Source organism: Lemur catta, chromosome 12 (genome assembly GCF_020740605.2).
Source record: "Lemur catta isolate mLemCat1 chromosome 12, mLemCat1.pri, whole genome shotgun sequence".
NCBI classification, from domain to species: Eukaryota; Metazoa; Chordata; class Mammalia; order Primates; family Lemuridae; genus Lemur; species Lemur catta.
In genome coordinates, this window is record NC_059139.1 from 86,260,092 (window position 1) to 86,269,045 (window position 8,954).

The window sequence follows — 8,954 nt, forward strand, 5'->3', positions numbered from 1 at the left end:
TGGAATTAATTTTAGTATAAGATGTGAGGTAAAGATTTAACTTAATTTTTTTCCATTCAGTGAAGCAGCTGTTTCAGCACAAACTGGATTATTCCTTTGCTGATTTGAAATGTCACATTTCTCACACCTAAGATTTTGTTTTATTCTTGGAGCTCTTTCTGAGTTTATTCCACTGATTAGTATAATCTTATAAAAATACAAAACTAGTTTATTATAGATCCTAAAAGACAAAATTTCAACAAATTTAGCTTAATGATCTAATTGGCTTTTTTTTTCTTATAACCAGAGCATCTCCTCTCCAGTCATTCTTTTTATTTTATTTTATTTTTTATTATTATTATTTTTTATTTCAGCTCATCATGGGAGTACAAAAGCTCAGGTTATATACATTGTCCATGTCCCGCCCATCCCCCTGAGTCAGAGCCTCAAGCGTGACCATTCTCCAGACAGTGCACCTGGCACTCACCATGTAGTCATACCTCCATCCCCTCCCCCTACCCCCCACCTCCCTGAGTCAGCACCTTCAAGCATGACCATTCCCCAGATGGTGCGCAATGCACTCATCATGTAGGCATACACCCATCCCCTCCCCCCACCCCCCGTCTCAGTCTGATATCCAATTGGTATCCTTCCCCAATGTGCATTTAGGTGATGACCAGGGAAACCAATTTTCTGGTGAGTACATGTGATGCTTGTTTTTCCATTCTTTGGATTCTTCACTTAATATAATGGGTTTCAGCTCTCTCCAGGAGAACCAAAGAGATGTCGTATCACCGTTATTTCTTATAGCTTAGTAATACTCCATGGTATACATATACCACAGTTTACTAATCCATTCGTGGATTGATGGGCACTTGGGTTGTTTCCACATCTTTGCAATTGTGAATTGTGCTGCTATAAACATTCAGGTACAGGTGTCTTTGTTAGAGAATGACTTTTGTTCATCTGGGTAGATGCCCAATAATGGGATTGCTGGATCGAATGATAGGTCTACTTGAATCTATTTAAGGTATCTCCATAATTCTTTCCACAGGGGTTGCACTAGTTTGCAGTCCCACCAGCAGTGTATGAGTGTTCCTGTCTCTCCGCATCCACGCCAACATGTGTTGTTTTGGGACTTTTTGATAAAGGCCATTCTCACTGGAGCTAAGTGATATCTCACTGTGGTTTTGATTTGCATTTCCCTGATGATTAGTGATGTTGAGCATTTTTTCATATATTTGTTAGCCATTCTTATATCTTCTTTTGAAAAATTTCTATTCATGTCGTTTGCCCACTTTTTGATAGGGTTGTTTGATTTTTCTTGCTGATTTTCCTGAGTTCTAAATAGATTCTTGTTATCAGTCCTTTATCTAATGTGTAGTATGCAAAAATTTTTTCCCATTCTGTAGGCTGTCTGTTTATTTTCATGACTGTTTCTTTGGCTGTGCAGAAGCTTTTTAATTTAATCAAGTCCCATTCGTTTATTTTTGTTGTTGCTGTGATTGCCTTAGGGGTCTTCTTATAAATTCTTTACCTAGACCAATGTCTGTAAGAGTCTTTCCTACATTTTCTTCTAGAATTCTAATCGTTTCCCATTTAATCATTTTTCACAGATTTAGAAAAAATAATTATACACTTTGTATGGAATCAGAGAAGACCCCATATAGCAAAAGCAATTTTAAGCAATAAAAACAAAATGGGAGGTATTAATTTGCCAGACTTCAAACTATACTACAAGGCTGTGGTTCTTAAAACTGCCTGGTATTGGCACAAGGGCAGGGACACAGACCAGTGGAACAGAACAGAAAATCCAAATATAAAACCATCCTCATATAGCCATCTAATCTTTGACAAAATAGACAAAAACATACTCTGGGGACAAGAATCCCTATTCAATAAATAGTGCTGGGAAAACTGGATAGCCACATGTAGAAGACTGAAACAGGACCCACAGATTTCACCTCTCACAAAAATCAAATCACGGTGGATAACAGATCTAATTGGCTTTTGTTACTGATTCATGAATTGAGCAACATTTCATCCAAAAAACAGAAGGAGCTTCATTAGGCATGGCAGAATAGTTGGTTTTTGTAAGGTAGCTTGAACAGGAACAAGGAAACAACATAATACAAAAAACCAGATTGGTAACATCAGGTTAGTTCAGGTGACTTCCCTTGTAAGAAGCAAAGCAGAGGAGGACTTCCTTATCATGCTGGCCCAGGTTGACTGGTTGCTTTCCAATTGGTGACTCTGAATCTCCTGAGATTTTTTGTAAAAACTGGGCTGCTAGAAGAATTTTCTTGTTTTCTTTAAGTTTCAGTTTGATTATATGGTACATTAATTAACATCAGTTAACTCTGTTTTGGTTGGTCTGTTGGGGCCTAGTGCAGAAGCTCAGTCCAAAGCAATGACCTCCCATAAATTTCATCTAACATATCTTTATAATACATTTCATTATCAAATAAGACAATTCCATCATTATTGCATTTTTTTAACTTCTTTGCCATTTCTGTATGCTTACTCTTTGAGATGAGATTCGCAATTCCTTTGTTCATTCTCCCTTAAATTACCAATAGAACTGTTTTTACTGAAATTGCACAACATCCTTTCAGTAAACCTGAAGAGGGGAGGAATTGAGGCTTGTTTATGACATTGAATCTTCCCAACCAGCAATATATAGTTCAACTTTTTATTTTCAGCAGTCCTATGTGAGCCATGTTAAAATATGAACTTGAAATTCCTAAATCTTTCTTTGTAATAAGAGTCTTGACTAATTCAGGGAGGGTTTTGACTTAGAAAGTCCTAGATTTCGATCACAGCTCCATTGCTCTCTAGCTGTGTGACCATGGAACATATCTTTCTAAGCCTCAATTTTCTCATAGAAAATTTTTTATAGAGTTTTTCTGAGAATTAAAAGAGACTATATATAAAATACTCAGCCATGGCTTACCACAGGGTTCACATTCAAATTATACCAGTTGTCTTTGTTGTTTTCTCTACAGCATCAGTTCAACTTCTTCCACACGAAGGCACTCAATAAATGTTTGTCAAATGAATGTGTATGCATATGTTTTGATCAACAACTTTTGAAATAAGGAAGTACAATTCTCTACTCCACTGGTGATTATACTGGAAATAATGTAGGAAGTGAGCCATGTGGTTTCTTAATAGCCTAAAGGTAAATACACCACCTCCCTACTCTCCTTTCCCAGGTGGTGTTTCCAGTGACGTAAGTGGGGCCTAGGGCAGACAACAATAAATTCCCAGCTTAGAAAAGAGTGACAAAAGTCCCCTTACCTTTTCTAAGGACAAACTTCCATAAAGAAATGTAGGGAAAAAAATATTTCTTGTTGGGACTGTTTTGGAGAAAAATAACAATTCACTCATTACAAAAAATGACTAACACTTACCAGGAGAGACCCACTTATTTTTGTCTAGATGCTAGCAGTTAAGACTTCCCTGTTAACACACATACAGAAATCTCAGACATGAAAATTCCATGCAGAAGATCTGCAGGACTTCAAGTAACAGAAAAGCGATAAGGAAAAGGGAGTTTGCCGGCCCTGCAGCCCTCGGCTCCTCCTCACAGAGCATGTTCTTGTGCTGTGAGCGAGCAGAGACTGGTGTCTTCTCATTAGGCATGAGGCAGTAGCAACAACAACAAAAACCCTCGGGTTCATTCTGTATTCAAGGTGGGCTGCTGTTGAACAATTTGTTTCACAACCAAAAGTTGACAGAACAAATCCAAAACATTTCTGTGTACATGTTTACACGGGCAGCGATTGGCATCCGCAGTGGGTCTGAAGGTGTGCCTGAAGTCCCTTATGCTTTTTGTAACATTTTCAAATTCACTGCTGTCTTCTAGATGACAGGAAATTCAGGTCTGCCTTCCTCCTGGGAGATCTTTATTCACAGACAAGTCAAAAACCCTTGACAAAAGGCAACCAAGGGAACTTGTTGACCTTTTAGCTGTCTGCCTAACATCAGTGCAAGTATTGTTCCCTGATAAAACAAGAAATTCAATTTAAGGGGAAATTTAGAAGGCATTTGAGGCACTCTCATTTTATTTTACCTCTTGGGCTGTCTTTCAAACTGAGAACAAATGTAAATAAACAAGAGCTGTGCTCTCATTCCAAGGATTCAATAACAAATATCTGGTCTCACAGCTTGATGTAAATGAGACATTGTCTGTCTCCTTATTTATCTCTCCTTTCAGCCATTTGTTGAATTTTTTCCCTTACCCTTTCTCATGTACACAAACACACACATGCACATGTATACGTACACAAAATTACTAAGAAGTTAAAGCTTCACTTCTTTGGGTAGATCACTTTTTTCTTTTTTCTATTTCATTTGTTATGTCTTGAAAAGCTGTATTCTTTTATAAATAAAAAAGGAGAGCAAATCACATCCCAACAATGCACTCTAAGATATTCATTATTTGTATGATGTATCTAAACTGAAAATAAGAGAAGAGAGTGTTAATCTTTTAATTACATAGATGCTTATTTAGGTTGTAATAATTTTTACTTTAGCGCATATTGACTAATCAAAATTTTTTTTCTCTTGGAGATGATGAAACATTCATTCATCAAACAATCATTAGGGTCAGGAAGTGTGCCAGGATTATAAAGTCAAATAAGACAGAGACGCTGCCTTCAAAAAGGAAGCACCCGAAGGAGGACAGTTGCGAGGCCAGATCCAGTTCACCAAAACGCGTGAACTGTATTCACAGCTATAAAAGGAAACTCTCCCACACGAGGCACTCACAAAGTATTCTATTTCTGCTTAATAGAATCTCATATTCCCATAATTTCTACAGAGACCTCACATTTGACTCTATCCCCACTAAGCTCAGCACTTTTGAGTAATGTAATTCAATGCACTATTGGGATGCCTTGGAAGGGGCTGAGTAAGAAGTCTTTTTAGATCTATCAAATCTTACTTTTTAGAGCAGGTTTGAAATGCTTACATGACATAGTATAAGGAAGCATAATACTGGGACAGCCTCTGAGAGCCTCTGAAGGTCTGTAGAAGTATCAGTTACTAAAGGAATGTGCTGTGGGCGCCTGCACTGAAGGATTCTACCTTCCGCAGGGCAGAAATTGTTGGGGGTAGAGAGGGGGGACTTATGTTCTTTCTTTTACCTTTGTCCTCTCCATCCCATCATGTCTACTAAGATAAAGTCATTTATCATAGTTTCTAACCAAAAATAAATAAATCTTAACACACAGTGGTTAACTGCTAACCTAGAAAACAAAGAACATTTATTGGCTTGATCCTCCCGATATACCCAATTCTTTGTCTGTAGACAGGTGCCTGTATCTGAATTCAGGAAAATTCATGTAAGGAATGGGTGTATCGTCACCCTGAATGGCTCCACTTCTACTCATGTACTAAGAGAAAAACTCCCATCCAACGCATTAACCCAAGGACGTGGAATCTCGGGCATGGACCAGACGGGAAAGTTGGCTCCTGCAGGGTTTAGCTACTAACTGATTTCCGAGGAGATCTCTGAACTAGCCTGTCCCCCCACAGCATGGCAAAGGAGAGACTGGGTGAGAGTAGGCATGCATTACTATGCACACATTTCAGTCCCTAACTAAAACACAATTCTCAAAAAGTCAAGGCCACTGCTATGGTTTGAATATTTGTCCCTTCCCAAACTCATGTTGACATTTAATTGTCATTGTGACATTGTTTAGGTCTTGAGGGCTCCACCTCCATGAACGAAATAATGCCGTTATCTCAGGAGTGCTTTTGCCTCTTCTTGCTCTCTCTCTCACCCTTTCTTTGCCCTCCTGCCATGATATGATGCAGCAAGACAGCCCTCACCAGATGCCAGCACCTTGATATCGAATTTCCCAGCCTACAGGACTGTGAGCCAATAAATTTCCGCTTATCATAAGTTATCCGGTCTGTGACATTCTGTTATAGCAGTACAAATGGACTAAGACAGCCACATCTACTATCCTTACAAAATTCTCGAATCTCACAGCATAATTCTCAACGGCTCCCAGTGTTGTGATTAGAATGTCTGCACAGCACCCCAGTCACATGACCTTCAGGTCAGGTTTCCTATCACATGATGTTTAGCCTACAGCCTGCAGCAGCAATGGCAGCATGCTTTGGCACTGCCAGACCATGAGGCCAGACACCAGCAAAGCAGAGCCCCAGACCTGTTCTGGGGGCTTTACCAGGAGGATGGACACCAAGGGCTTTCAATTTGTCTTTACCTTGAGCCAGTAAGAAATAGTTTTTCATCACTCAGTAAGAAAAACTGTATACACACTGTACACACACATGCGCGTGCACACACACACACACACACACACACACGCACCCCTAACTTGCTCAGTACAGTTCTGAGACTGCTGATAATATACGAAGTGCACAGAACAGAATGAAGCTGTGTGGTATAAACAGTGAAATGCCTACCACGTGTGAGACATTCTATGCCGCTTTGGAGGTAGACAAAGATGTGACAAAGATTCTTTTCATGACCAAACTTCAGCCAGGCTTCCAAACCTTTTCCGTCTATGTACTTCCTTATAAAATACAGTTTCAGCCATCCCTGCTGAGTCAATTTAGCAAGAACCCCCACTCTCAATATCTGATCACTTTTGATATCTGGTTGGGTTCCTCATTTTCTTCCACTCCCTAGGTGATGTCAGATCACCCTTACTTGTCTTCAGTGAGAATCCTGTTCAATCAGTTTAGCCAGAATCCACCTTACTTCTGATGTTTCCTCTTAGTAATTTTCCATGCACTGACTCCCACCCTGCTCCTTGGCTATAGATCCCCACTTGCCTATGCTGTATATGGGGTTGAGCCCAATCTCTCTTCCCCACTGCAAGACCGTTCCTTTGATCCTTATACCTACCTTGGTGGTTCTAAATAATGTCTTTCTAACCATGATTTAACAAGGATCATTGAATAATTTTTTTCTTTAACAGATGCTCAGTGAAATTTAAGATCCTTTCAAGGGGAGATGCCTGAACGGTAGTGTGAAAGGTGTAGGGCATCACTCTCTAGTTCTCTCTATTGTCTGTCCATAGATTGAAAGGCAGAGAATGAACTTGAAATGGTTAATCTGTCTCTGGTTTTGCTCCACCCTTTCTCACATTGTGTGTATGCACGCACATATGTGTAACATGAACATATTTTCCTTTTACAATTAGGCTCACATCTGAAGTCAAACCCTCCATCACACCTGACACCTTTAATTAACCACCCTGTTGAGTGTGGCCATTGCGTTAGACTGTAGCTGTCAACTCCAACAGGGAGTGGATGAGGCCTGCTCAGTAGCTTGCATGTTCCTTCCCTACTGCCTTCATCACAGTGGTAGTGATGGCTGCAGCACAAATATGTACTTTATGAGGGTAACAATGGGTAGGAATCCGGCCTCATTCATCTTTGTGTCTTCCAAATATAGCTTAGAGTCTGGGAGACAGCCATTGCTCAATAACTATTTATGGAGTGAATGAATAGATAAATAGATGACATCAAAACCACTTTTCTGTGTTCTTTCCCTCAGCCAAGCTAAGGGTCTTATGACAATCTCTTATTAAAGAGAAATCTGCCTCTAAGTAATATTTTGTTTAGTTTTAATTGTTGGATTTCTTTGAGACTATTCCCTACTTGTAGAGTAGGACAGGCAGGACTACAAATATATCTGCATTTGTTTAACAAATATAACACTGTACCCCCACTATACGCTTAGCCCTGTGCTAGTAAAATACCTGCCCTAAGCCCTTAATGTCTACTTGAAATAAATCAAAGAATTAGTCATGTGAGATCCATATGTGAGATGCACACCAAAGCAGATTGAAGAATTCACTGCTTAATTCACCCTACATCTTATTCAACACCCACATCCACCACAGCAGAAGTTTTCTGATTGATCCTGTCCACAGACAAGTCAACTTTTGTTTGAAGAAATCAATAGTACAATGGGGTTCAGGTTTAAGGACAGTTCTTCCTTTTACCTTCTCCCATAAGGAGAACATGTCCCAGCCTCAAACAATTATAATGTCTAAATTTTAAATAGGGATTTATAGTTTAAAAAAGGTAGTTATATAGATAATCTCAACCCTTAACAATTCTGTGAGGTAAGAGGGATCCTACGAATTCAAATTGACCTTGTCCTACTTCTGTCCTCCTGGTCTTGAACTCCAGTCATTAATTCGGTGAAATACAGCTTTGTTCCCTGCACTGTTCCAGGGCTGGTAAGCATTGAAATATTGCTGGATAATCTCAACACTGGCCAGTTTCTGACATTAACCAGGATTTATTTCTGACAGCATTCTATAAATTATAAGAGTGTTAATTCAATTTCCCTTACCATCCACATGGCCCTGATCCTATTTTTGAATCAAGCCAGTTGGTCCCAGCCATCTCCTCTGCAAAGTGCTACAAGACAGTACCTAGTGAATAACGTTCTGAGCAGTGATAAAATTCCTGTGGGGTTTTTATTCTTCTAGGAGATATATGTTAAAGGAATATTTATACACATTTTATTGAATATTTATTTTATAAGCAAGAGCAAGAGATTAAGAGAGGTTTGTGTAAAAGAACCCCTAAGAGGCAAAGGGGAAGAAAGTGTAGAAGAAAGAACTGAAAACATAGACCTATCAACCTCCACTGAGCCATCGATGGAACGGATTAAATGGTGGCGAATAGAAAGGACTCTTTCTTCCTGTACACAATGCCCTGCTACTGACCCCATCCGGACTGAAGTTTAATATACTCTGTATCTACCAATTCTGGGTAGACATTGTCACTTTTGAACTGTGAGTCAACTCTAGCTAAAAACTTTAGATATAGTGATTTTGAATTGATTAAGATAGTGTCTAAATATGTCATGCCCTGAATAGACTTATTGTCACTCACTGGGACACAGACTCCCTTCTGTGATACTGGGCTCCTGTGGTCCCTGTGTGAAGATGGGACTCTCCTGCAGTGGCCATTGA